Source organism: Helianthus annuus, chromosome 6, assembly GCF_002127325.2.
Source record: "Helianthus annuus cultivar XRQ/B chromosome 6, HanXRQr2.0-SUNRISE, whole genome shotgun sequence".
Taxonomy (NCBI): domain Eukaryota; kingdom Viridiplantae; phylum Streptophyta; class Magnoliopsida; order Asterales; family Asteraceae; genus Helianthus; species Helianthus annuus.
The window spans coordinates 93,810,774-93,834,356 of record NC_035438.2 but is presented as its reverse complement, the minus strand read 5'-3'; the positions used below and the strand labels follow the sequence as shown (position 1 = coordinate 93,834,356).

General features: G+C 42.7%; 1 long non-coding RNA gene across 3 annotated transcripts in view; it reads left to right on the top strand.

Annotated features, from left to right (window-relative positions):
- The window catches only part of LOC118479848, a 65,193-nt gene that overhangs the window by 19,820 nt on the left and 21,790 nt on the right, over positions 1–23,583 (top strand). For all 3 annotated transcript variants that reach the window (XR_004861036.1, XR_004861034.1, XR_004861035.1), the window contains exon 3: positions 21,428–21,507. This is a non-coding gene — a long non-coding RNA (uncharacterized LOC118479848). The remainder of the gene's footprint in view (positions 1–21,427; positions 21,508–23,583) is intronic.

The following is a 23,583-nucleotide window of genomic DNA, read 5'->3' as shown; positions in this document are numbered from 1 at the left end:
ACTAAAGGGCAAAAAGAAGAAACGTGACCACTAGCCCTTAATAGTTGTACTAATGTAATTTCTACTTTGAAATAAAGTCCCTGCGTGGACATTTATCGTATTCAGTCTCTACGAAGACTTATCTTTTAGTCCTTACATGGACACCTATCTTGTATTAGTCCCTGCGTGGACTTGTCACTTATTTTTTAAAACCTCTATGGAGGTATGTACTATTTGAAAGACCCGTTTAGGGCAATATGTAATTGTATTTGAGATTTTGGAATGTACGTTATGAGTTTTGTTTTAATATGTATAAAATAAATCAAAGCCATTCCTTTTATATTGATCTGCCTAAATAAAGAATCTTAAAAGGTGAAACCTAGCTTGGTGTCTTTTAAGATCCAGTCAAGATGGTACGACCTAATTGAAAAGATTCTGATTCCCTGTTAACCTCTGTACGCATGTTAACAATCATGACAGATGTGATTCGTTAAAATCACGCACGTCATTCTTATACAATAATCCTTTAAGGATTTCAAAAACCCAACTAAATGATTTATAAATCGTGGGTTAAATCACCAATGAAGGTGATCAATCTTATTAAAACATCCATTAGAGATGTAGTGCCTACGGGCCAACCATATTAAAACATCCATTAGTGATGTAGTGCCTACGGGCCAGTATTATTAAAAACATCCATTAGTGATGTAGTGCCTACGGGCCAACCTTATTAAAACATCCATTAGAGATGTAGTGCCTACGGGCCAACCATATTAAAACATCCATTAGAGATGTAGTGCCTACGGGCCAACTATATTAAAACATCCATTAGAGGTGTAGTGCCTATGGGCCGTAATAATTGTCTTATAAACGACAAAAGGCAGCGGTGGTCTATGACTCCCTGTCAGAAAGAGATAAAAGAACTACGGTTCAAATCTCTATGCCTTTGATTCTCTGAAATCTCGGCTAAAATTATAAAACATCCTCGTGATTAGGCTTTATGCCGCTAATACTATTTATATAGCTGAAATAGGATATATTCAAATCCTAATATGTAATGAAATAATAAGTTAACCAAATATGGTCTCTGTACCATGGTTGACAAATTGTCATAAAAGACAATTATATAATAATCTCCTGAATAAAATTTTTGTTATCTTCTGTAACAGATTCAAGTTACAATGGCGGATCCCAACGGAGAGAATAGCCATACTAATGAAGATGACTACGACAATACGCCAGTGCACTTGACAGGCGCACAACTGAAGGCTCTGATTGACAATGCTGTTCAGGCAGCTCTTGACCGTCAATACACTGAGTCCCAAGGCAGAACCGTATCAAAACCACCCTCTAAACCAAAGACACACTCCAAACCACCCTCTCAACCCAAGAAAGATGACGACAAACACTCGTCCACTGAGAACAGCGTTCATCGCGATAGAGAATATACTGATGCATCAAATGCTAAGGGTTGCACCTACAAATACTTTGTATCTTGTAAGCCCCGGGAATTTACAGGGGAGAAAGGTGCTGTTGATTGCATCACCTGGCTAGATGAGATGGACACTATTGTGGACATCAGCGGGTGTGCAGAGAGGGATGTGGTGAAGTATGTGTCCCAGTCATTTAAGGGCGAGGCCCTGGCATGGTGGAGAGCGTTGGTGCAGGCATCTGGTAAGTCTGCTTTGTACAAAATGACATGGGAGGAATTTATTGCTCTCATTAAGGAAAACTACTGCCCTCAGCATGAGGTTGAGAAGATCGAGGCTGACTTTGTGTCACTAGTGATGACGAACCTGGACTGCCAGGCGTATTTGACGAGTTTCAATACAATGTCTCGTCTGGTCCCATACCTTGTGACACCAGAACCCCGAAGAATCGCCCGTTTTATTGGGGGCTTGGAGCCCGCAATAAAGGCGAGTGTAAAAGCCTCCCGGCCGACGACCTTCAGGTCAGTTACTGACCTCTCCTTGTCTCTCACTTTAGACGCGGTCCGTCTGAGGACCCTAAGGAACAAGGAGGCTGAGAAAAGGAAACGTGAGGATGATACCTCACGAAGGTCAGGGAAGAAGCACCATGGAAACGGTGAAGGCAAAAGAGGGTCGGAGACGAAGAAAGATGGGCAAGCTGGTGAAAGGCCCAACTGCAAAATCTGCAAGAAACCCCACTCTGGGAAATGCAGATTTGCATCGAACTCACAGTCACAATCAAAGACTCCTTCCTGTGGACTATGCAAGTCCAAGGATCATAAGACTGTGGAGTGCAAGAAAATCAAGGATGCAACCTGCTATGGTTGTAATGAAAAAGGGCACATCAAGAGTAACTGCCCAAAGTATGCCAAGAAGGCGGAAGAGACAAAGAAGTCAAATGCGAGAGTTTTTCGCATGGATGCAAAGGAAGCGGTTCAGAACGACAATGTGCTTACAGGTACTTTTCTCGTAAATAATATATTTGCAAGAGTACTATTCGATTCTGGCGCCGATAAATCCTTTGTAGACCAGAAATTTTGCCAACTACTAAATATGCCTATCAAAACCCTTGATGTGAAATATGAGGTAGAGTTAGCAGACGGCACGATAGAAACCGTCTCTACTGTTCTAGAAGGATGTGAAATGTCCATTAGGAACCATTCTTTTCCTCTATCTCTACTTCCTTTCAAACTTGCGGGTTTCGACATTGTGCTAGGCATGGACTGGTTATCCCATAACCAGGCCCAAATCATTTGCGGCAAGAGGCAGATAGTTTTAAAGACTCCGAGTGGTGAATCGCTTACCATTCGAGGAGATACGCAGTACGGGTTACCCGAGGACGTATCTATGCTCAAAGCTTCAAGGTGTTTGAACAGAGGCTGTGTAATTTACATGGCTCAGGTGATAATTGAAGAACCAAAGCCAAAGATCGAGGATCTTCCTGTCATTTCTGAATACCCCGAGGTTTTTCCTGAAGAACTACCTGGTTTGCCACCAGATAGACAAGTGGAGTTCAGAATAGACATCATTCCTGGAGCAGCTCCGATAGCAAGAGCACCTTACAGGCTAGCTCCAACGGAAATGAAAGAACTGAGGACCCAGTTGGATGAACTGCTGGCGAAAGGTTTTATCAGACCTAGTTCATCTCCCTGGGGAGCACCAGTCCTATTTGTAAAGAAGAAGGACGGATCGATGCGGTTGTGCATCGATTATCGTGAGCTAAACAAAGTTACCATAAAGAACAGATATCCTTTGCCGAGGATCGATGATCTGTTCGATCAGCTGCAAGGAGAGAGCTACTTCTCAAAGATCGACTTAAGGTCGGGCTATCATCAGCTAAGGGTCAGAGATGAGGATGTACATAAGACAGCATTTAGGACTCGCTATGGTCATTACGAGTTCCTAGTGATGCCTTTTGGGCTCACAAATGCACCGGCTGCGTTCATGGATCTCATGAATCGCGTCTGCAAGCCGTATTTGGACAAATTTGTCATAGTCTTCATCGACGATATCCTTATATATTCCAAGAACCAAGCTGACCACGAGAAGCACCTCCGTTGCATTCTCGAATTACTACAACGTGAGAAACTCTACGCCAAATTCTTGAAATGCGAATTCTGGTTACGAGAGGTTCAATTTTTAGGTCACGTTGTGAGTGAGCGTGGTATCCAAGTGGATCCCGCTAAGGTAGAGGCGGTCATGAACTGGCAAGAGCCAAAGACGCCTACCGAAATCCGTAGTTTCCTGGGGTTAGCAGGGTACTACCGGAGGTTTATTGAAAATTTTTCGAGGATTGCTGCGCCCTTGACTTCCTTAACCAAGAAGAAAGAAAAATTTAATTGGGGCCCAAAGCAGCAAGAGTCCTTCGAAGTTCTGAAGCAGAAGCTAAGCAATGCACCTGTGTTGACACTACCTGAAGGTACAGATGAATTCGTAGTTTACTGCGATGCGTCACACACAGGCATGGGGTGTGTGCTTATGCAGAAAGGCAAGGTGATTGCCTATGCTTCAAGGCAATTAAAGGTGCATAAAAAGAATTACACCACCCATGATTTGGAATTGGGTGCCGTTGTATTTGCACTGAAATTATGGAGGCATTACCTTTATGGTATTAAATTTGTGATTTATTCTGATCACAAAAGTCTCCAGCACCTGTTCAACCAGAAAGAGTTGAACATGAGGCAGCGCCGTTGGATGGAAACCTTGAATGACTATGATTGCGAGATCAGGTACCATCCCGGCAAGGCGAATGTAGTCGCTGATGCCTTGAGCAGGAAAGAAAGGGTAAAACCTATACGAATCAATGCCAAGAGCATTGAGGTCAAGAACAATTTAATTGAAAGGATTTTAGCTGCACAGCGAGAGGCTGTGTTAGAAGCTAATTACCCTGATGAAAAGTTAGGAGTAACTGAGGAGCAGTTGACTCTTAGCAAGGATGGAATCCTTAGGCTGAACGGACGTATATGGGTTTCGATCTATGGAGGACTACGAGATGTTGTTCTCCAGGAGGCCCATAGTTCCAAATACTCAGTTCATCCTGGTGCTGATAAGATGTATCAAGATTTAAAGGCAAACTATTGGTGGATAGGCTTGAAAAAGTCTGTGGCCGCCCACGTAGCAAAGTGCTTGACTTGTGCTCAAGTCAAAGCCGAGCACCAAAAGCCGTCTGGCTTGCTACAACAACCTGAACTTCCCGAGTGGAAGTGGGAATGCGTAACTATGGACTTCATAACCAAGTTACCCAAAACCAGGAAAGGAAACGATACAATATGGGTCATAGTTGATAGGCTGACCAAATCAGCTCATTTTCTACCCATCAAGGAGACGTATAGCTCCGATATGTTAGCCCAACTTTATGTTGATAAGATTGTAGCTTTACACGGCATACCTGTGACTATTATCTCCGACAGGGATACTAGATACACGTCTCATTTCTGGAAAAGTTTCCAGCAATCTTTGGGCACGCGCTTAAACTTTAGTACGGCTTACCACCCACAGACGGACGGTCAAAGTGAGCGTACTATACAAACGCTTGAAGACATGCTTCGTGCATGTGCGATCGATTTAGGCGGTAACTGGGATAAGAACCTACCCCTAATCGAATTCTCCTACAATAATTGTCACACCCCCAAAATCCCACACGCGGAGTACCACCGCTTGGAGGCGTGACTGACCAGGATCAAGCCATCAATCATATCAAACATAGCATTTAATAATAATCAAAGATACGATTGATGTTCCAAAACCAAACGTTGTATATGTAGCGGAAGCATTAAATGTAAAACCCCAAAAAAAAACATAAGTATCAATGTGTGAATGTAAAAGTGTTTAATAAGCATTCACGAGTTCTTGTCCACAACGACCCGCCTCTCCTCTGGTGCAAGCTCCAAGTATACCTAAGGTCCTGCAAGGCATGCAGCAAATAATCAACAAACTAGTTGAGCGAGTTCACAGAAAGTAAGTTCATAACATGCATAAGTATAGCTAGTGGGGGGCTTCCCATACTAGTGTGTGTACTGAAGGTGGGGGCTTCCCATATTTATCCTGGCTAATGAGGGCTTCTCATTAACGGTACTTACTAGACTAACTTCCGACCATGTGTTCTTCTTTACCGAGAACAGGAAAACGTACAGGGTCACGTAGGCTTTACGTGACGTGCCCTTCCCCGAGGACAGTGGTACGCGTGGGGGCTACGTAGGCTTTACGCAGCGTGGCCTTCCGACCTGGAAGCCATTGAATGGTATTGGGTTACGTAGGCTTTACGTAACGTGTCCTTCCCGACCCGGGAGACATATGGCAAGTATACTGGGTTACGTAGGCTTTACGTAACGTGTCCTGACTAACCTGAGGACGATGGTCTATAGTCTGGTATATGCGTAAGTACGAGTAACTCCTTTAACATTAACATATCCAACCCAATTCCCAACCCGGGAATCCCATGCCTTGGCTGTGTGAACTCACCTTGGTTTGCTCGGCAGATACACAAAGAGGGTTTCTTGAACTAACAGTGATCAATCACGTCCTAACAGGGTTATCACACTAGTCAGGTTCGGTTCAAGTATTGCACGTATGAATTTCATGAGTTAACATATTGCAAGCACGTATCGATCATGGCAACCACATAACAGATAAACATACATTCTCACTTGTGCGAGTCGGACGGTTGGGCCATCAAGCTTGTGCGAGCCCAACCGCCTTGTGTGATGTTAGTGTCTAAGCCCGATGATTCCCGGCCCACAAACAAGTAAACAATCCAAACTTATGCGGCCCAAAACAATTAAACAAGCATTCTTGTGTGACCCGGACGGGTTGTGCGACCCAGATTGGGCTTAAGGCCCAATAAATAAACAGTTAGCAAGCAAATGCATCCTTGTGCGATCCTAGGGTCCTTATACGATTGGGTAGGCTTGTGCGATTGACCAGCCCAACCCAACATGTTCACCGGCCCAATAGTGGACGGATCCGCTAACCTTGTGCTATCCAGGGAACCTTGTGCGTTTAATGCCCCTTGTGCGACCGGGTGTCATGTGTGATCAGGCCGGCTTTGTGCGATGGACCTCTTGATCGTACAAGAGATCTTGTGCGACCCATTAACTAATTACCATGAATTATGCACAACAGTTACAATCTAAATCAATCCCTTTTTGATTAATTCAATAGTTTCCAACTTTAGTAATTATCAATCAACAGTTTCCAATCGTTTACTTAGCATAGAATCGATCAAACAATGGCAATTACCCTTTAATCCGTATAAACAATAACACATTCCTAACTCATTCATACCGTCAATCTAAATCATCAAACAATACTACGATCATTGTTATAGCAGCCATAAACACATCACAACTAACATGCATCCGGTTTAAACAAAATCATGAAAGCATCATATACGATTATCTGTGTTGATCTACGCACACCAACATGTAAACCGATTCATCAAGAACACCACATCCCATCCATTTACATCACAATTCAATATACATCATGTCCCTAAATCGACATATGATACAAGTAGATCAAACATTATTCAACACACAATCAACAATCAAAACACTAACCGGCTAGGATGGGTAAACGAGGGTTGATCCAACTTGTGATCTTGGTGCCGTCGGGTTCCAAGGTAACCGAGAGAGAGAGAAGAAACTAGCTAGGGTTTTGTTGTGTGTTAGGTGTTTTGTGTAACAATGAGAAGCAACACCCTAAGGTGATTGCTTGTATGCGTGTAAGAGGAAAATGGGCCGAATCTAACCAAGGGCTTGCCCCTATGACCGAGTACAAGCAATTACGGCCCAATTGGGCTTGTACGAGTGTAAGTGTTGTGCGGTTCGGATATACATACAAGCATGCAATACATAATAACATAGCACATATCAAAAGTAATATTCACCAAGAAAATCATATCGTTTTACATAAGCACGTAACGTTACACAAGGTAGGTCTAAAGTACGAGTTGTCACATTATCCCCAACTAATTTGAAATTTCGTCCCGAAATTTGGTATGCACTCACTGAGGAAGCTAGGTGAACTGTATTGCTCACTGGTTTTCCTGGGGTGTCACATCCTCCCCCCGTTGATCTGGAATTTCGTCCCGAAATTCCGAAGTAGTAGCTTCAGCCTCAGTAGTGGTTGCTCTGTTCCCGAATAACTGGGGATACTTTTCTGTCATCCTGTCTTCGCGTTCCCAGGTGTACTCTGGGCCACGTTTGGAGTTCCAACGAACTCGAACAAGAGGGATTCTCTTGTGTTTGAGGACCTTCACATCCCGGTCCGTGATTTCAACTGGTTCCTCGACGAACTGCAACCGCTCGTCGATAGTGAGTTCCTTGTAAGGAATGATGAGGTTTTCATCTGATAGGCACTTCTTTAGGTTCGATACATGAAAGACATTGTGAACTGCCCCGAGTTCAGCTGGTAGGTTCAACTTGTATGCTACTTTGCCAATCTTTTCTATGATTTCGAATGGTCCGACGTATCGCGGATTCAGTTTGCCCCGTTTGCCAAAACGTACCACACCCTTCCAGGGTGAAACTTTCAATAAAACCCGGTCCCCGACCTCAAATTCCAATGGCTTTCTACGCTTGTCCGCGTAGGCTTTCTGACGGTCGCGTGCTGCCGCCATGCGTTGTCGTATCTGTGCAATCTTTTCTGTGGCGTCCACTACAATCTCTGGACCCGTGATTTGACTATCTCCCACCTCTGCCCAACAGAGAGGTGACCGGCATTTACGCCCGTACAATGCCTCGAATGGAGCGGCTTGAATACTGGTGTGATAACTATTATTATACGAGAACTCCACCAAAGGGAGGTGCTTTTCCCAGCCGTTGCCGAAATCAATGACGCATGCCCGAAGCATGTCTTCGAGAGTTTGGATCGTACGCTCAGACTGCCCATCCGTCTGAGGGTGATAAGCCGTGCTCATGTCTAGTCGTGAGCCAAAAGATTTATGCATCGCTTGCCAAAGTTCTGACGTGAATCGTGCGTCGCGATCCGAAATGATAGATGTGGGCACCCCGTGCCTCGAGACAACTTCTTTAAGATAGACGTCTGCGAGAGTGGAGAACTTGTCCGTTTCCTTAATCGGCAGGAAGTGTGCAGACTTGGTGAGTCGATCCACGATCACCCATATCGTATCGTTCCCACGCTGGGATCTAGGTAGGCCTGTAACGAAATCCATGGAAATTTCCTCCCATTTCCATTGCGGTATTTTAGGCTGCTGAAGTAGGCCAGCTGGTTTCTGATATTCGACCTTGACTTTTGCACAGGTCAAGCATTTCCCAACATATGTAGCAATGTGGGCCTTCATACTAGGCCACCAATAGGTAGTGCTGATGTCGTGGTACATTTTATCCGACCCTGGATGTACCGAATAGCGAGACTTGTGAGCTTCATCCATTACAAGTTCGCGTAAACCGCCATAAAGTGGGACCCAAATCCGGCCCGTTACGTAGTAGGCGCCGTCTGCCTTCTGTTCCATTTGTTGTCGTGAGCCGCGTAAGGCTTCAGCCTTGACATTTTCGGGCTTCAATGCTTCTACCTGAGCATTTCGTATCTGCGTAGGGAGGCTAGACTGAATCGTAAGCTGTAGCGCTCGCACGCGCTTCGGTAATGTGTCCTTTCGACTGAGGGCATCAGCCACCACATTGGCTTTGCCTGGATGATACTTGATAGCGCATTCGTAGTCGTTAAGTAACTCGACCCATCTTCGTTGACGCATATTCAAATCCTTCTGCTTAAGAATATGCTCGAGACTCCTGTGATCGGTGTAAATCGTGCACCTGGTACCGTACAGGTAGTGTCGCCATATCTTAAGCGCGAAAACAACAGCTCCCAGCTCCAAATCGTGCGTCGTGTAGTTGCGTTCATGAACCTTGAGTTGACGAGAGGCGTAAGCGATAACCTTGTCGCGCTGCATTAACACACATCCAAGTCCCCGAATGGATGCATCACAATATACCACGAAGTCATCTGTGCCCTCTGGCAATGAGAGGATAGGTGCACTGCAAAGTCTATCCTTTAGGTGCTGAAAAGCAGTCTCCTGGGGCTCTCCCCAGCGATAGGTAACACCCTTCTGTGTCAGTAGCGTAAGCGGCTGAGCAATCTTCGAAAAGTCTCTAATAAACCGTCTGTAGTAACCTGCCAGACCCAAGAATTGTCGTATTTCTGTCGGCGTACGCGGTGCAGGCCAGTTTCTGATCGAGTCTACCTTGGACGGATCGACATGGATCCCATCCCTGTTTACCACATGGCCTAAGAAGTGGACTTCACGAAGCCAGAAGTCGCATTTAGAAAGCTTGGCGTACAATTGTTCCTTCCGAAGGAGTTCCAAAATGAGACGAAGATGCTGCTCGTGTTCCTCCTGACTCTTGGAGTAAATCAGAATGTCGTCGATGAAAACTATGACGAACTTGTCAAGATAGGGTTTGCACACCCTGTTCATAAGATCCATAAATACAGCAGGCGCGTTCGTTAACCCGAATGGCATGACGAGAAACTCGTAGTGACCGTAACGAGTTCTGAAGGCTGTCTTGGAGACGTCCTCATCCCGGACTCTCAGCTGATGGTACCCCGACCTCAAATCTATCTTCGAATAGTAGCACGACCCTTGCAACTGGTCGAATAAGTCGTCGATGCGCGGAAGAGGATAACGGTTCTTCACCGTCACCTTGTTGAGTTCACGGTAGTCGATGCACATCCTGAACGTACCGTCTTTCTTCTTCACGAAAAGCACTGGAGCTCCCCAAGGCGAAGAGCTTGGACGAATGAAACCCTTTTCCAAGAGCTCCTGTAGCTGCTTTGACAGTTCCTCCAATTCTGATGGAGCTAGACGATATGGTGCGCGAGCTATGGGTGCTGCTCCTGGAGCGAGCTCGATTTGGAATTCGACCTGACGATGAGGCGGTAAGCCAGGTAAGTCTTCAGGAAACACCTGAGGGTAATCGCGTGCAATTGGAATATCCTCCAATTTCTTTTCCTTTACTGATGCGTCTGTAACAAGAGCCAAAATGGCTGTGTGACCTTTACGTAAGCACTTCTGAGCCTTTAAGAAAGAGATGATGCCGACCACAGCACCACTCTTGTCGCCTTGAACTTCTAGAGGTTCCTGACCAGAACGAGGAATGCGAATAACCTTCTCACTGCATAAGATTTCTGCCTGGTGTTGGGATAACCAATCCATCCCAATCACGACGTCGAAGCTACCCAAAACTATGGGAATGAGGTCGATAGTGAAAGCTTGACCAGCTAGGATAAGATTACAACCCTGAACTACGTGCGTGGCTTCTAGACTTTTACCGTTAGCTAACTCGACTACATGTTTGGTGGGTAAAAGTGTTGGTGCACGTTTTAGTAGTTGACACATTTTCACAGACATATAGCTTGTATCCGCACCCGAATCAAACAAAACAGTAACGTAAATATTGTCGAGGAGAAACTTACCCATAACAACGTTGGGATCGTTCACTGCGTCGCCTCGACCTAGTACAAAAGCACGACCACGAGCTTCATTGCCGTTGTTGTTGTTGTTTCCACCGTTGTTGTTACCGTTGCCCTGGTTGTTGTTGTTGCGGTTCTGGTTCAACTGAGGGCAATCGCGTTTGAAGTGACCTTCAGCCCCACACTGGAAACATCCCCGGTTTCCACGCTGTGGCTGCTGCTGCTGCTGCTGGTTCTGTGGAGCTGGTTGCTGAGGCTGCTGATTCTGATTCGCAGGACGAGGGCTCCTACAGTCTTTAGCCTCGTGCCCCATCTTAAGACACCTTTGACAACGACCCTTGTTGCACGGGCCGTGGTGATGCCTGTTGCAGTTGTGGCACCTAGGTTGACTACCCTGATATCTCCTCTGTCTGTGACTACCAGAGGATTGCTGACTCGGACTCTGATAGTGGTCAATCTTCTGTTGCTGAGCTTGTGGCTGAACGGATGCTGAACTTTTGCTAGAATCTCCATCCCATTTTCTTTTACTGTCACCAGATGTAGCAGGAGTAACTGAGGTGGTGACGTTAGCAGTAGCATTGACACGCTTGGGCAGTTTATTCTGATCCACTGCCTGATCAGTGATACGGTGAGCGAGACGTTGGATCTCCTGGATGTTCTCAAGGTTAGCCGACGTCACGTGGCTTTGAATCTCTGGCGCCAATCCCTTGAGATACAACTCAATGCGCTTGTATGGAGGGTCCACCATAGTAGGACACAGAACGGCCAGCTCATTGGACCGTTTGGTATACGCTTCGATTTCCGATCCAACCATTTTCAAGTTATAAAGCTCGTCTTCCAGCTTGTGTATGTCTTCCCGCGTGCAATACTCACGCTTGATGAGTTCCTTAAAGTCGTTCCATGGGGTGGCGTTAGCAGCTGCCCACCCTAAAATCTGGACTTGGGCGTTCCACCAAGTCAATGCTATTCCTTCCAAAGTACCAGTAGCAAACTTGACCTTGCGAGCCTCAGGGCACTCGCACATTTCGAATACTGATTCTAGCTTCTCGAACCAGTGGAGGAGTCCAACTGCTCCTTCTGTGCCGCTGAAAGAGTTCGGACGACAGTCCATGAAATTCTTGAACGTGCAGACAGGCTGCTGCGCGTGTTGACCTATTGTGTACGAATAGGGCAAAGTTTAAATACAAGAGCTAGTTTAAGAGTGTAGGATCTAAAGATCCTAGTGTAAGTTATGACTACAGGTTATCCTACCTGCTTGAGCAGCCGCAAGTGCCGCTGTGACTTGGGCTTGAACGAGAGCCTCTAGCTGGGCTTGTGTCATGTTGATTCTTCCAGACATGATCTTCATAGTAACAAGTAGCATACGTAAGAATGGTTCGCGAGTAGGGCGATGACAGAAAAGCGTAGGCATATAGGTGTTCTCAGGTAATCAAAGCATGTGTATCTAAGCGTAATGCGAGCAAAGTTCTAAGCAGTTCTAGCAAACAGGCAATAAACATAAACCTTATTACCTAGGATGTCGAGTCTTGCACGTGGAGCGAAGCGTCGTTGTGGATCGTTGAGAGCACTGTTCTGGTTATAGTCCGGTTTTAATAAAAACGTTTCCCCATATTAAAACCAAGTTCTCTATAACCAATGGCTCTGATACCAATCTGTCACACCCCCAAAATCCCACACGCGGAGTACCACCGCTTGGAGGCGTGACTGACCAGGATCAAGCCATCAATCATATCAAACATAGCATTTAATAATAATCAAAGATACGATTGATGTTCCAAAACCAAACGTTGTATATGTAGCGGAAGCATTAAATGTAAAACCCCAAAAAAAAACATAAGTATCAATGTGTGAATGTAAAAGTGTTTAATAAGCATTCACGAGTTCTTGTCCACAACGACCCGCCTCTCCTCTGGTGCAAGCTCCAAGTATACCTAAGGTCCTGCAAGGCATGCAGCAAATAATCAACAAACTAGTTGAGCGAGTTCACAGAAAGTAAGTTCATAACATGCATAAGTATAGCTAGTGGGGGGCTTCCCATACTAGTGTGTGTACTGAAGGTGGGGGCTTCCCATATTTATCCTGGCTAATGAGGGCTTCTCATTAACGGTACTTACTAGACTAACTTCCGACCATGTGTTCTTCTTTACCGAGAACAGGAAAACGTACAGGGTCACGTAGGCTTTACGTGACGTGCCCTTCCCCGAGGACAGTGGTACGCGTGGGGGCTACGTAGGCTTTACGCAGCGTGGCCTTCCGACCTGGAAGCCATTGAATGGTATTGGGTTACGTAGGCTTTACGTAACGTGTCCTTCCCGACCCGGGAGACATATGGCAAGTATACTGGGTTACGTAGGCTTTACGTAACGTGTCCTGACTAACCTGAGGACGATGGTCTATAGTCTGGTATATGCGTAAGTACGAGTAACTCCTTTAACATTAACATATCCAACCCAATTCCCAACCCGGGAATCCCATGCCTTGGCTGTGTGAACTCACCTTGGTTTGCTCGGCAGATACACAAAGAGGGTTTCTTGAACTAACAGTGATCAATCACGTCCTAACAGGGTTATCACACTAGTCAGGTTCGGTTCAAGTATTGCACGTATGAATTTCATGAGTTAACATATTGCAAGCACGTATCGATCATGGCAACCACATAACAGATAAACATACATTCTCACTTGTGCGAGTCGGACGGTTGGGCCATCAAGCTTGTGCGAGCCCAACCGCCTTGTGTGATGTTAGTGTCTAAGCCCGATGATTCCCGGCCCACAAACAAGTAAACAATCCAAACTTATGCGGCCCAAAACAATTAAACAAGCATTCTTGTGTGACCCGGACGGGTTGTGCGACCCAGATTGGGCTTAAGGCCCAATAAATAAACAGTTAGCAAGCAAATGCATCCTTGTGCGATCCTAGGGTCCTTATACGATTGGGTAGGCTTGTGCGATTGACCAGCCCAACCCAACATGTTCACCGGCCCAATAGTGGACGGATCCGCTAACCTTGTGCTATCCAGGGAACCTTGTGCGTTTAATGCCCCTTGTGCGACCGGGTGTCATGTGTGATCAGGCCGGCTTTGTGCGATGGACCTCTTGATCGTACAAGAGATCTTGTGCGACCCATTAACTAATTACCATGAATTATGCACAACAGTTACAATCTAAATCAATCCCTTTTTGATTAATTCAATAGTTTCCAACTTTAGTAATTATCAATCAACAGTTTCCAATCGTTTACTTAGCATAGAATCGATCAAACAATGGCAATTACCCTTTAATCCGTATAAACAATAACACATTCCTAACTCATTCATACCGTCAATCTAAATCATCAAACAATACTACGATCATTGTTATAGCAGCCATAAACACATCACAACTAACATGCATCCGGTTTAAACAAAATCATGAAAGCATCATATACGATTATCTGTGTTGATCTACGCACACCAACATGTAAACCGATTCATCAAGAACACCACATCCCATCCATTTACATCACAATTCAATATACATCATGTCCCTAAATCGACATATGATACAAGTAGATCAAACATTATTCAACACACAATCAACAATCAAAACACTAACCGGCTAGGATGGGTAAACGAGGGTTGATCCAACTTGTGATCTTGGTGCCGTCGGGTTCCAAGGTAACCGAGAGAGAGAGAAGAAACTAGCTAGGGTTTTGTTGTGTGTTAGGTGTTTTGTGTAACAATGAGAAGCAACACCCTAAGGTGATTGCTTGTATGCGTGTAAGAGGAAAATGGGCCGAATCTAACCAAGGGCTTGCCCCTATGACCGAGTACAAGCAATTACGGCCCAATTGGGCTTGTACGAGTGTAAGTGTTGTGCGGTTCGGATATACATACAAGCATGCAATACATAATAACATAGCACAAATCAAAAGTAATATTCACCAAGAAAATCATATCGTTTTACATAAGCACGTAACGTTACACAAGGTAGGTCTAAAGTACGAGTTGTCACAATAATAGCTACCACACCAGCATAAAGGCTGCGCCTTTCGAGGCATTATACGGTAGGAAATGTAGATCGCCTGTTTGTTGGGCGAAAGTAGGAGACGTCCAATTATCAGGACCAGAGATTGTTTTTCAGACAACGGACAAGATTGTCCAGATCCGGGAACGTCTCAAGGCTGCCCGCGATAGGCAGAAAAGCTACGCTGATCCAAAACGTAAGGATCTTCACTTCGAAGTAGGTGAAAAAGTGTTGCTTAAGGTATCACCCTGGAAGGGGGTGATGCGTTTCGGCAAGAAAGGCAAACTGAGTCCGAGATACATAGGACCTTTTGAGGTCATTGAACGGGTCAGGTCAGTCGCCTATAAGTTGAACTTGCCTGAAGAGCTCAATGGAATTCACAATGTGTTCCACATCTGCAATCTCAAAAAGTGCTTCGCCGATGAATCGTTGGTGATTCCACATACAGATGTGCATATAGATGAGAGCTTAAAGTTCATAGAAAAACCTTTATCGATTGAAGATCGACAGGTGAAGAAGCTTCGCAGAAAGCACGTACCGATTGTAAAAACCACTGCTCCTGCTGGTACTGCTATCTACAAAAGAAGGAGACAAAGCCAGTTAGGTTCTGAAACAGTTCAAGAGATTCTTACTGGAAATGCCATTGTGAAAACGGGCACGTTGGTAATGTTGAAAGAAGAATTTGAACTGGAAAAATATGCACATACTGCTCAGCCAGTTATGAATAGGCCAACCTCACCAAATTCCTCAACAAATAAAAATCTCCCAAGAAACCCATCTCGCCTAAAATACAAGAGTGGAAAACAGACAAACAGAACCACGTATTGACTATGGTCATGGCAGATGGCGAAGTGAAAAAATTTACAAGGGAACAAGCTCTTGGCCTGAGACTTGAAGATTTGCAGGATCTCCTTGATCTTCCACTTAGCAGGGATGAAGTTGATACAGATGCCTTAACCTTCGAACTACAATTCAAAGGGCAAATAAGGGAACTGTTGTTGAGGCAATAAAAATCTACAATAATGGAGAGTTTTGGCATTATCTGTTCCAGGGGGAGATTGTTGGGATTGAACCCTATCAAAGGAACAGATAATAAAAGCCAAAACTGGATCACAGCAGTAGATTCAAAATAAGCAGATGTCTGGTTGCAAGTCTCTCCCCTTGAAAGTGGTTTCAACATCTGCTGATGTAACACCTCGAATTTTTGCGTCCAATAATGTGTTAACACGTGTCATTTGTTTACACGTGGCATTAATATTGAATAAAGGATTAATTTTGACAAACCTTGAAAGTATATAAATTCGAGGGTTATAAATGTCAACAAGGGTAAATATACTGTATAGTAACCCTAAATAATGCTTGTACCTTCAAACGAATAGAACGTAGATCGTACGAAAGCGAAACGCGGAAGAAAGTGAGCGATTACGAGCTACAGGGGTTAACGGTGTCAACATGTTTAATTATACCTCTGAGTGACCCTTTAACGTTCCCAAGGCTTCGTAACAGTGTTATACGCTCACTAGAATATACTGTATAAATTCCGCGAAGTTCCGTCTTAAAGCGAGAGAGTTATACTCAAATTCGTATGAGAAGGGTTAAAAGCGTCAACAGTGAAAGTTAAGGCTTTCCAAGTAATTAATAAACTAACCGGGGACTTAATAAGGCGGGTAAATAACACGAGGCCCCTATCGGTAAATAACCGAGGGCCAAACCGCAAAGTTACCCCTTCAGACCCGAAAGGTCAGGTAAATCATTACGAAAGATTTCGTTATTAATTACCAGGATTTCGTAATCATGACAAAAGATTTAAAATTTCTGAAATTATAACCTCTCGCGACCCGCGTGAAGGTTAGGGATAAGTTGAGGCGGGTCGCGAGCCTCCTGTTTTACGCGTCTGATATTTGAATATCAGGCGACCCGCATTATAAACGCATGGAACTCCCATGCGGGTCGCGTAAAGCGCCCAGATGCAGAAAGTTGTAACATTTTGCCTTTTGGAGCCTTTGAACGACCAAACAACCAATTAATGGAGCATGGGTGCCCCCTACTCGACCCATATCACTTAGGGACACCTGCCCATGATCCATGATCAAATGTAGACTGAGTTGTGATGATCTTGAGGGCTTGTGAACACTATAAATAAGCACCTTTGGTTCATAAGTTCACCACACTTCAAACTCTTCTATATGATCAATCCAAAGGCCCTCTAGCATTCTCTACTGCTCTCTAAGCAAGTTACCACTTCTGTAAGTCGTTCATAACCATTTTGGTCTGCATTTTCATAGTTATAGCTCATAAACACAACCGTCGTAACTAACGGTTGTCATTACAATAACTTGCAAATGGTTCAGTCTTATGACGAATCAAAAGTGGTTTTGAGTTGGTATTTATGTGGGTAATAAACCTCTAAAAGGGTTCCCCTTGATCACCACTCTAACTATGTCAAATATCGAGTCAAACGCGCACTTAAAAAGTCAACAGAAAGCAATTTAGCGATTTATGCATAATCTGTAATGTACATACTAAGAAACCTGTTTTGACACTCATAAAATATGATATTAAGTATATAAACTTGTTTGCGTTCGTTTGAATCGACCATTTGCTATATTGAACCGGTTCGGAGCCGAATGTCGCAAAAGTTTGACTTTTGCTTTGACTTCAGTTCTGACCCGTTTTAGTGAGGTATAGGCATACCTTAGGACTCTCTTAGGACCAGGTCACATGTTGGTATAAACCTCTGTGATCGGTTCATGAGTTATCCGAGTCTTTTACGCATTTCCGTTAATCGCCTAAAAGTTGACCGTAACGCCATTTTGAAAATAAAACAAGTATTTCGGACACGTGAACGGACCAGAACCTTGCTTATTAAATTATAAGCCTGTCCATAAAGTTTCACGTCAATCCGAGGTCTAGAATGAGAGTTATGCTAAATGGCGCATTTAAAGTAAACTTTAGCAATTAACGGCGCAATTAGCATAACACCTATCTAAACCAAGATTTCGTCACCAAAACTTTTACCCACTATATTAAAATAATATTTTGGGAATTTTTAATAATTTTTACCTCGCTCATAACCTGCGGTTATGGCTACGGTTCGGTAAATACCGAATATGCCCTTTTCGGCCAAAACATGAGTTCTACAAGGTCTTTTGACCCGATTCCAGTTGCTACTGATTTTTAATAATAAATAAAGTATTTTAAACTTTATAAGCTGTTCGGGAAACTCAGATTTCCTGTAGAACTCGAAAAGCTCTTTTAAAAGTCTTTAAAATGACCGAAAAGTCCCCACGGGGCGTAATATCAACTTAAACTCGTTACGGGCATCACGGGAGGTATCCTACTGATACCACAACCTCTTTAAGGCATATTGACTTAGGAAATAAGCGTACGACTCTCATGGTTAACCGTTTCGCCTATTGCGCGCACGGTTCGGCTTATGAAACTAGTTTTCATAAATTAGCCGATACGGGTCAAATTATATTATTTGAACCCCAAAATCCAGAGTGTGAACCTTGAACCCATATAAAACAAGTCTCTGAACTTATTTGGGGCAGGATCACATTCCATTCTCGGTTTTCGCCTTTTCACGCGATTAAACCGCATTCACATATCGGAACCAACCGGTCTAGGCTACGGCCATTATAACGACTCGTTAGGATTCTAAGAGGTTAATTAAAACCTTCGTTCCAGATTAGGAGCCCCAGTAAAAGCTATCGGTGATTTAATCCAAATTAAGGAAATATACTTGCAAAGGTAAATACTTTAACTTATTTCCCCTATATGGGCTTGGGTTACGGTATGTTAATACCGCTTGATTGAGCATTATATTCTTCCATCGCTTAGGTGGTTAATTAAATAATATGATCGGCTCATTTAAACAGTTTTGTTTCTTAAAAGCCTTTGGGGGGTTTAATGACCGTTGTCCCGGATATCCTTGGCATCATTTTACGAAATGGCCACGACCATCGACATCCCGGTGTAGGCGTACACCCGGTATATATTGTCGACATTAAATTAAAAGACGTAGCCGTTGGTTTTTATACTACGGTTTTACGCAATATGGTGTGTCTATAAATCTTTAACCCGGCACGACCCGGGCTACTGAACGCATAAAAGAACATGTAAAACGTTCACAAGATTTTAATAATTTTCCCAAGTTATAAAAGAGTTTGTGCCTTGTGCATTCAAATCAATTTTAATAAACATTTTCAAATGTGTCAGTTGAATGTATTTACCAGTGTAAACTGACGTATTTTCCCCAAAAAGATTAAGTGCAGGTACTATACGAAATGGGCTGGTATAGGCGTCCTAAGCATCGTACATAGTCTCGCAAACTCGATGCTGCATCTGAATGAACAATATTTATTACTTTTTGATCCGCTGTGGATATATTCAACTTCTGTAATACATTTGATATTACAACCAGAGGTTGAAGTTTATATATTTATCTTAAGCTTCCGCTGTGCATTATATAATTGTGTGGTTTGACTATATTGTTGCCAACATCGTCACGGTAATCCCCCACCGGGCCCACTGGTGAGACACGTGGAAATCGGGGTGTGACAGCTGACCTCCTATCTGCTGATCATGCAATCTGCTGACCTATAACTGCTGACCAAGACAAAGTCTGATAGAAGAACTAAAGCTCTGCTGCTCAATATACTGCCTTGTTTCAAGCCCTGCTGATCATGACAAGTACTGCTGGGTTCACAGCAGTGGAAGGATGCAGCAGCAGTTTATGTTTAGTTTATGCATTCAAATGTAATATCAGTAGTTAGCATAGCAGTGTTTGTATAGATCAGAGGTTAGAGTTTGTTAGGAGGTTAGATGTCACTTTCATGGTGACGTCAGCTTTGATGCTCAGTGGTTTGCAAGTGCCTATAAAGAGAACAATACTCTGTACTGTTCTGTTTAGCTCATTTACCATCTTCTTTCTGCACGAACAAACACTGAGCTAAGGCTGAGGGGGAGTTTGCATATCATACACACATTGTAATCAGAGTTTAAAAATAAATTTAATCATTTGATTCAGTGTTAGAAAATGTATGATTGATAGCATTTCTTCTGTTTGATTGTGAAAAGTTTGGTTCCATTAAATTCCACTGCACTACTCTTTCATTTGTTCATCTAAATTCAAACACAAATCACAATCAATCCAAACTCAGATCCTAACAGATAACCATTGTTTGATTTTGACCTTGACGTATTAGGATGAGTATTTTTCATATCATGGCATGGTTGACAGTGCAAGATCTTAGAATGCCATCGGAAGCTATTGCAGATTATAAAACACCTGAATTATGTGATATTTTTGAAGCTTTCTTTTTCTCCTCATCACACACTCAAGTAAGGTTATATATTTTACTTTTTTAACTTTCTTGATTCACATTTTGCGAGTAAGAATAGTAGTCTTTAGTGGAACATATATTCAGGGAATATGTTTGCATTTTTTTTAACTTTTGCAATATGAAAAATACTCATCCTGATACATCAAGGAACCAACCCAAAAGGAAGGTAATACTTTTTTTCTTACTGGCACCTTATTTCTAATGTTTGATTTTGTTACTGTTTGGCTATTCTTAGCCACAAGGGCTATTCTTAGCCGATGTGGACACCCTCTTAATCAAGATAATTCACTATGGGCGCCAAACTCTCTTTTCCTCTATTCTCCTCTATTCTCCTTCTCAGGTACGTTTCTTCACCCCGCCTCTCTCTTCAATCAAATACATCTTTCCTTTTTCCTGATTGCTTTCCCGTTTCATAGTACATAAACCCTAGGTTTCTTCCTCTGCGGCTTTGTTGTTGGTATTGGCACCCTAGGTTTCTTCCTCTGCGGCTTTGTTGGTCATCGCTCTCAATCAATCCTTTGGGTCGTTTGTTTCATCTATTGCTTCAGCACTAGCACTGATGTCATCGCACCATCAAATTTCTTCTTTTTCAGCCCCCATCCAATCCACAGATCGTCCGCCACCACTTATTTCCTTCTGAATTGACTTTACAGGTTCGTAACTTTGATTTCTTCTTTCCGCCGATTTACTTAGGGTTTTTCTTCATATTATTTATCATTGTTTTTATTAAAATTTGAGGTTTTAACTGTTGTTTTGTTTTCAGCAGGAAGAACCTTATGGTGTGATATGATGAATCAAGGAGGAGTTTCAGACACCAGAACCACATTGGAATAGAAAGTTTCACTTGAGGTTGGTATTAACCTCTGTTTAATGCTTTTTAAATGATAATTTCCGATATCATTTGATGTTGCTCATTGGTGGTCGATTGTTAGGGCTTACACTATATTGTGTTGGTTATTATTGGGTTCAATGGTTAGGTGGCAAGAAAAGGAATTACTAAATTCCCATGAGTGATTTCAAGAATACGTTTGTTTATACACAATACAATATAGTGCTTACTCTGCTGTTCTACATGTATGCATATATCAAATTATGTGATGTATGTCGGATTTGAAAGTAATTCTAGGGGTTCTGTTGAAAATAGCACATGTTGATAGTATTTTGTTTAATTGAAATATGTGTTTTTGCACTCCAGGTGTTTGATAAATAACTTTGCCTCTCTCGCCATGGTTCTAGACAAGTAATTCCCCCTTCCTCCCCTTCTCATACATGCAGGTACTAGGGATGAGCATGTGGTACCGGATACCGATACCGTACCGATACCATCCCGATACCGTACCGTACCGATACCATACCGCTTGTATTCGGTATCGGTATCGGTATTACGTTTTACTATTTTTCGGGATCGGGATTTTGCGGGATCGGTATCGGTATTTTTCGGTAATACCGAATTAATACCGATTGTGAGGTTAGCATATTTAAAAGGGAATATACCATTTACAAACTTGGCACTATAGCAGTACCGAATTAAATCAAGTGATCCCACTTAAATCCCATTTCCCACCCATATTTCCCATGCTTACTGAAGAAGTTGAAAGTTTCAAGTTTCAAGTAGGGTGGTAGTAGGGTGGTGAAATGTAATTTAGAACTAGGGTGGTGAACTGTAAGTCTTCTCATTATCTCATATCCCTTACCTAATCCAAATCAAATCCCAAATCCAACTTCAGAAACAAAACATGACGATCCCAATTCCCCCTAGGTCTTAACCCGTTGCTCCGCTCCATCAGAAGTTCTGTAAAAAAAAAAAAAAATTTAAGGGTCAGTGGTGAACTGGTGATTGTCTTTGTTTGTTCTTTCCCACTGGACTTGTGGGTGTTTTGTAAGTGCCCTAATTTTGTCTCATTGCTGAACAAATCAAGGTACACTCTTACTGTCTTACATTTTGTGGTAGAATTTGTAGGTGACTTTGTTTTGGGAGGTGTCAAGCTGGGTAGTAGAAGGGTCGTTTTAGCTTCTTTTGTATTATAGCAAGTATTATTGAATAATCTTTGTGTGGAAGCAACAGAAAGAGCATTTATTAGTTATTACTTACATACTTTGAATGAAAAATCAAAATGAGTTTATACTTTATAGCAACAGTGGTTTACTTACAAGTTACAACCATAAAAGAGTTCTTACTTGTTAGTATGAAAAATTAAAAAGGGTTGAAAAGAAATGAAAATATTATAAATAAATCCATATTATTTACATACTTTATGATCATGTTTTTAGTTCTTAAGAGTTATCTGTTTTGTTCATCTCATGAGAACTGTGATACATGTTTAATAAAAGAGTTCTTACATACCTTATTATCTGTTTTTTTCTTCAGCTGAGTATAATAGCAAGAATCCAAATGGCATCTTTGAATGGACCGCCTTCTAGTCAAGTAAGTATGCTTATTCATTTTTCAAGTTATGTTAGTAACTTGGTAAGTTTGTTTAGTATAAGCTTACTTTTTTGTGTGGATTATATATGGATAGGAGGAAGGCGAAACGCTTGTTGATGATACCCCTCATGACCATTTCCAACTTGATGATGATTAGGAATCGGTTAAGGAAACATGTAATGACAAAGTGGAATCAAGTCGTAAGAGAAAACAACCAACAAAGAAAAAAACCCCCCAAAAGAAAGCTAAAAAAGGAGTCAAAAGTGAGTGGTGGGTTCATTTTGATGTCGTTTATCTAGAAGAACCTGACGGAGTGAGTCGGAAGTACGGAAATTGCAAGTATTGCAAAAGTGACATTAAAGCTGATCCAAAAAGAAACGGTACGTCTGGTATCAAAACGCACGCTTTATCTTGTCAAAAAAATCCCGAGGTACTTGGTAGTCAAAGTACTTTAGTGTTTGAAAAAGAAGCTAGCGGGGAAGGTAGTGTGAGCATTTGGAAACATGATGAGGCTAGAATCAAGAAAGCATTACTAGATTTGATTATTGTCGCCGAATTACCGTTAAAGCTTGTGGAAAATCCGGTTTTTATTGAGTGCACCAATGCTTTGAATGGAAGATTCAATTTGCCATCACGACATAAGTTGTCTAGAGATATTAGAAAGTACTATATCGAGGAAAGGAATAAACTGTTAGCATATCTAAGTAAACCCACCAACACAGTTCACTTAACTACCGACACTTGGACATCCTCATGTCAACGGGTTAACTATATGGTTGTAACGGCACATTTCATTGATGATGATTGGGTAATGCATAAACGCACCATTAATTTTAGACCCATTCATAGTCATAAGGGGGAGGATATTGGTCAAGAGTTATTGCACTGTATTCATGGTTGGGGTTTTAAAAATGTTATGACCATGA